The sequence below is a fragment of the Pan paniscus genome, chromosome 6 (genome assembly GCF_029289425.2).
Source record: "Pan paniscus chromosome 6, NHGRI_mPanPan1-v2.0_pri, whole genome shotgun sequence".
Lineage (NCBI taxonomy): Eukaryota > Metazoa > Chordata > Mammalia > Primates > Hominidae > Pan > Pan paniscus.
Window position 1 is genome coordinate 61190473 of NC_073255.2, and position 5921 is coordinate 61196393.

At 50.5% G+C, this 5921-nt stretch overlaps 1 non-coding gene across 1 annotated transcript; it reads right to left on the minus strand.

Annotated features, from left to right (window-relative positions):
• Positions 1 to 2748: 2748 nt before the first annotated feature.
• Positions 2749 to 2856, minus strand: LOC117981274 (U6 spliceosomal RNA). The gene has a single exon (XR_004672751.1). It is a non-coding gene; the product is annotated as a U6 spliceosomal RNA (small nuclear RNA).
• Positions 2857 to 5921: the final 3065 nt, after the last annotated feature.

Below are 5921 nucleotides of genomic sequence, written 5' to 3' on the forward strand. Positions count from 1 at the left end.
CCCTGTCTGAGAAGTGAGGAGACCCTCTGCCTGGCAACCGCCCCGTCTGAGAAGTGAGGAGCCCCTCCGCCCGGCAGCCACCCCGTCTGAGAAGTGAGGAGCGTCCTCCCTCCTCGTCCGGGAGGGAGGTGGGGGGGTCAGCCCCCCGCCCGGCCAGCCGCCCCGTCCAGGAGGCGAGGGGTGCCTCTGCCCGGCCACCCCTACTGGGAAGTGAGGAGCCCCTCTGCCCGGCCAGCCGCCCCGTCCGGGAGGGAGGTGGGGGGGTCAGCCCCCCGCCCAGCCAGCCGCCCCATCCGGGAGGGAGGTGGGGGGGTCAGCCCCCCGCCCAGCCAGCTGCCCCGTCCAGGAGGGAGGTGGGGGGGGTCAGCCCCCCGCCTGGCCAGCCGCCCCATCCGGGAGGAGGTGGGGGGATCAGCCCCCCGCCCGGCCAGCCGCCCTGTCCAGGAGGTGGGGGGCGCCTCTGCCCGGCCGCCCCTACTGGGAAGTGAGGAGCCCCTCTGCCCGGCCAGCCGCTCTGTCTGGGAGGGAGGTGGGGGGTCAGCCCCCCGCCCGGCCAGCCGCCCCGTCCGGGAGGGAGATGCGGGGGTTAGCCCCCCGCCTGGCCAGCCGCCCCGTCCGGGAGGTGAGGGGCGCCTCTGCCCGGCCGCCCCTACTGGGAAGTGAGGAGCCCCTCTGCCCGGCCAGCCGCTCTGTCTGGGAGGGAGGTGGGGGGGGTCAGCCCCCCACCCGGCCAGCCGCCCCGTCCGGGAGGGAGGTGGGGGGTCAGCCCCCCGCCCGGCCAGCCGCCCCGTCCGGGAGGGAGGTGGGGGTGTCAGCCTCCCGCCCGGCCAGCCGCCCCGTCCGGGAGGGAGGTGGGGGGGGTCAGCCCCCCACCCGGCCAGCCGCCCCGTCCGGGAGGGAGGTGGGGGGATCAGCCCCCCGCCCGGCCAGCCGCCCTGTCTGGGAGGTGAGGGGCGCCTCTGCCCGGCTGCCCCTACCGGGAAGTGAGGAGCCCCTCTGTCCGGCCAGCCGCCCCGTCTGGGAGGGAGGTGGGGGGGTCAGCCCCCTGCCCGGCCAGCCGCCCCGTCCGGGAGGTGAGGGGCGCTTCTGCCCGGCTGCCCCTACTGGGAAGTGAGGAACTCCTCTGCCCGGCCACCACCCCATCTGGGAGGTGTACTCAACAGCTCATTGAGAACGGGCCATGAAGACAATGGCGGTTTTGTGGAATAGAAAGGGGGGAAAGGTGGGGAAAAGACTGAGAAATCGGATGGTTGCCGTGTCTGTGTAGAAAGAGGTAGACATGGGAGACTTTTCATTTTGTTCTGTACTAAGAAAAATTCTTCTGCCTTGGGATCCTGTTGATCTGTGACCTTACCCCCAACCCTGTGCTCTCTGAAACATATGCTGTATCCACTCAGGGTTGAATGGATTAAGGGCGGTGCAAGATGTGCTTTGTTAAACAGATGCTTGAAGGCAGCATGTTCGTTAAGAGTCATCACCACTCCCTAATCTCAAGTACCCAGGGACACAAACACTGCGGAAGGCCGCAGGGTCCTCTGCCTAGGAAAACCAGAGAACTTTGTTCACTTGTTTATCTGCTGACCTTCCCTCCACTATTGTCCTGTGACCCTGCCAAATCCCCCTCTGCGAGAAACACCCAAGAATGATCAATAAAAAAGAAAAAAAAAAAAAAAAAAACTAGCTGTGTGTGGTGGCGGGCGCCCATAGTCCTAACTACTCGGAGGCTGAGGTGGGAGGATCACCTGAGCCCAGGAAGTCAAGGCTGCCGTGAGCCGTGATTGTGCCACTGCACTCCAGTATGGGTGACAGAGTGAGATGCAGTGTCACAATAAAATAAAATAAAAATAAAAAACCATGAATTCAATTTTTAAAATTGTTACAAGATTTTAAAAATTATGTTTCATATTGAGTGTTTTTTGGTAGTTTGTAGTTTTCAAGGAATTGGTCCATTTCATCCAACTTGTTGGATTTATATGGGTAGAGTTGCTTAGTATTCCCTTATTATCCTTTTGTTAGTTTTTTTTTGTTTTGTTTTGTTTTTTGAGACGGAGTCTAACTCTGTCACCCAGGCTAGAGTGCAATGGCACAATCTTAGTTCATTGCAACCTCTGCCTCCCTGGTTCAAGTGATTCTAGTGCCTTGGCCTCCCAAGTACCTGGGATTACAGGCGCCCACCACCACGCCTGGCTAATTTTTCTTTTTTTTTTTCTTTTGAGACAGAGTCTTGCTCTGTCGCCCAGGCTGGAGTGCAGTGACCTGATCTCAGCTCACTGCAACCTCCACCTCCTGGGTTCAAGTGATTCTCCTGCCTCAGCCTCCTGAGTAGCTGGGACTACAGGCACCCACAACCATGCCCAGCTAATTTTTTGTATTTTTAGTAGAGACAAGGTTTCACCGTGTTAGCCAGGATGGTCTCGATCTCCTGACCTTGTGATCTGCCCACCTCGGCCTCCCAAAGTGCTGGGAATACAGGCATGAGCCACCATGCCTGGCCTAATTTTTGTATTTTTAGTAGAGACGGGGGTTTCACCATGTTGCCCAGGCTGGTCTTGAACCCCTTACCTCAGGTGATCCACCTGCCTCCGCCTCCCAAAGTGCTGGGATTACAGGCATCAGCCACTACACCCGGCCTTGTTTTGTTGTTTTGTTTTGTTTTGAGGTTTTGAGACGGAGTTTCGCTCTTGTTGCCCAGGCTGGAGTGCCCTGGCACGATCTCGGCTCACTGCAACCTCCTTGTCCCAGGTTCAAGCGAATATGGAACGCAACACAAATTTGCACGTCATCTTTGTGCAGGGGCCATGCTGATCTTCTCTGTATCTTTCCAATTTTTAGTATACGTGCTACCAAAGCGTGCACAATTTTTGTATTTTTTATAGAGATACGGTCTTGCCATGTCACCCAGGCTGGTCGCAAACTCCTGAATTGAAGTGATTCGACCACCTCGGGCCTCCCAGAGTGCTGGGATTACAGGCATGAGCCACAACACCTAGCCTCAAATGGAAATTTTAAAACAAAAATACAATAACAAAAATTTAAAACTCACTAGATGGACTCAACAATATGAAGGTGAGGAAGAGTCAGTAGACAAACATGGATTGATAGAAAGCACTCAAACTGGCCGGTCAAGGTGGCTCACGCCTGCAATCCCAGCACTTTGGGAGGCTGAGGTGGTGGATCATTTGAGGTCAGAGTTCGAGACCAGCCTGGCCAACACGGCAAAGCCCTGTCTCTACTAAAAATACAAAATTAGCCAGGCATGGTGGCACACGCCTGTAATCCCAGCTACTCAGGAGGCTGAGGCGGGAAATTGCTTCAACCTGGGAGGCAGAGGTTGCAGTGAGCTGAGATCATGCCATGGCACTCCAGCCTGGGCAACAAGAGCAAAACTCCATCACAAAAAAAAAAAAAAAAAAAAAGTGCTGAAACTGAGGCCAGGCGTGGTGGCTCATGTCTGTAATCCCAGCACTTTGGGAGGCCAAGGTGGGTGGATCACCTGAGGTCATGAGTTTGAGAGCAGCCTGGCCAGCATGGTGGAACCCTGTCTCTACTAAAAATACAAAAATTAGCCAGGCTTGGTGTTGACTGCCTGTAATTCCAGCTACTCAGGAGGCTGAGGCAGGAGAATCACTTGAACCTGGGAGGCGGAGGTTGCAGTGGAGCCGGGATCGTGTCACTGCACAACAGCTGAAATGACAGAGCAAGATTGCATCTCAGAAAAAAAAAAAAGAAAAAAAAAGATCAATGGGATTACTTGGTGTGTTTCTGTTTCTTTTAGGGAAATTTATCAGAAGAAAGAGAAAGGATATTTCAGTTTTCTCTGAAAAGCTGATTTTGAAAAGAGCCCTATATCTGACACATAATTTCCCCATGATTCTCCAGAATTCTAAAAAGGGAAGCACATTGTTAATGTTAAAAGTTTTTTCCTAGGGCTATTTTTGGACTGGACAGAAAAGCAGAATAGTTTGTGTTTTGTGTGGACTTCAGAGTGCATTGAAGGCTGTAAAATAACCAATCTTGTTAGACATCTGTATCCAAAGTCACAGCATTCCAAGCATAGTATAACCCTTGTATATTACTAAAGACTACCCCATTGTTATGTTTTTGCCTTTTTTTTTTATACACTGGCTTTACTGAGACATAATTTACGGACAATAAGTTCTACATATTTGAAATATCAAGTAGGTGACTTTTATCAAAGGTATAAAACATTTTCACCTCCTTCACTCCCCTTTACAGTCAATCTCCCTTTCACTCCCCACTCCAGGCAACCACTCATCTGATGGCTCTCTCTATAGGTCAACTTTGCCTGTTCTAGAATTTCATGTAATTAAAATCACGCAGTATGTGCCCTTTTGTGTTTAACACGTCTCACTGAGCACAATGTGAGATTCACTCACGCTGCATGCATCAGTAGGTTCCTTTTTATAGTTGAGTAGAGGTTTTGGTCTGAACATACCAGTTTATTTATTCTCCTCTTGATTGACAAAAGGGTTGTTTAGGATTTTTTGGCTAAGTAAATCTCTTTTGAATGTTATTGGACTAGAATTTTTTTAAAAATTTTATTATTATTATACTTTAAGTTTTACAACGTGCAGATTTGTTACATATGTATACATGTGCCATGTTCGTGTGCTGCACCCATTAACTCGAGATGGAGTTTTGCTCTTGTTGCCCAGGCTGGAGTGCAGTGGCGTGATCTTGTCTCACTGCAACCTCCACCTTCCAGTTTCAAGCTATTCTCCTGCCTCAGCCTCTCGAGTAGCTAGGATTACAGGCACCCGCCACCACGCCCAGCTAATTTTTGTATTTTTAGTAGAGACGAGGTTTCATCATGTTGGCCAGGCTGGTCTCAAACTCCTGACCTCAGGTGATCCGCCTGCCTCGGCCTCCCAAAGTGCTGGGATTATAGGCGTGAGCCACTGCACCTGGCCATGTTTTTGCTTTTATGAGATATTCATTGGAATTAGAATTTGTTTGATGCCGCTTCAGGATATCAGTAATTATTAAAAGAAAATGTGACTTTTTAACAAAGCAGTCCAGGAATACATTGTAGAGAAAAAAGATGACTGCTTAAAATATGGCTATGGTTAAAATGTTGTCTATATTAAGGAACCTTCGTGAGATCCCCAACATCATTGTGAGCACAATCTTTTGTGATTATGTTACATGATTTTCATCTTTTTTCAATTTAAGTGCTTGGCCATAAAGACACAACTGACCACACTTAACCCCTCTTGAAGACATTTTTAAATCTCTAAATAAACACTAACTCCAACATATCTATCTTGTTTTTACCACAAGCATTTTGAAAAAGCAGAGTAGGCCAGGTGCAGTGGCTCATGCCTGTAATCCCAGCACTTTGGGGGGCCAAGGTGGGTGGATCAGCTCAGGTCAGGAGTTCGAGACCAGCATGGACAACATGGTGAAACCCCGACTCTATTAAAAATACAAAAATTAGCTGGGCATGGTGGCAGGTGCCTATAATCCCAGCTACTCAGGAGGCTGAGGCAGGAGAATCACTTGAACAATCTGGGAGGCAGAGTTTGCAGTGAGCCAAGATCTCACCATTGCACTCCAGCCTGGGTGACAGAGCAAGACTCTGTCTCAAAATAAAAATTAAACAAAAAAAAGAAAGGAAAAGAAAAATCTGATGAATGGGGAAAATCTATATGTATTCTTAGAAAAAAATGCTTTCCAGGGCTGGGTGCGGTGGCTCACGCCTGTAATCCCAGCACTTTGGGAGGCTGAAGTAGGTGGATAACCTGAGTTCAGGAGTTCAAGACCAAACTGACCAACATGGAGAAATCCTGTCTCTACTAAAAATACAAAATTAGCCGGGCATGGTGGCACATGCCTGTAATCCCAGCTACTAGGGAAGGCTGAGGCAAGAGAATCACTTGAACCTGGGAGGTGGATGTTGT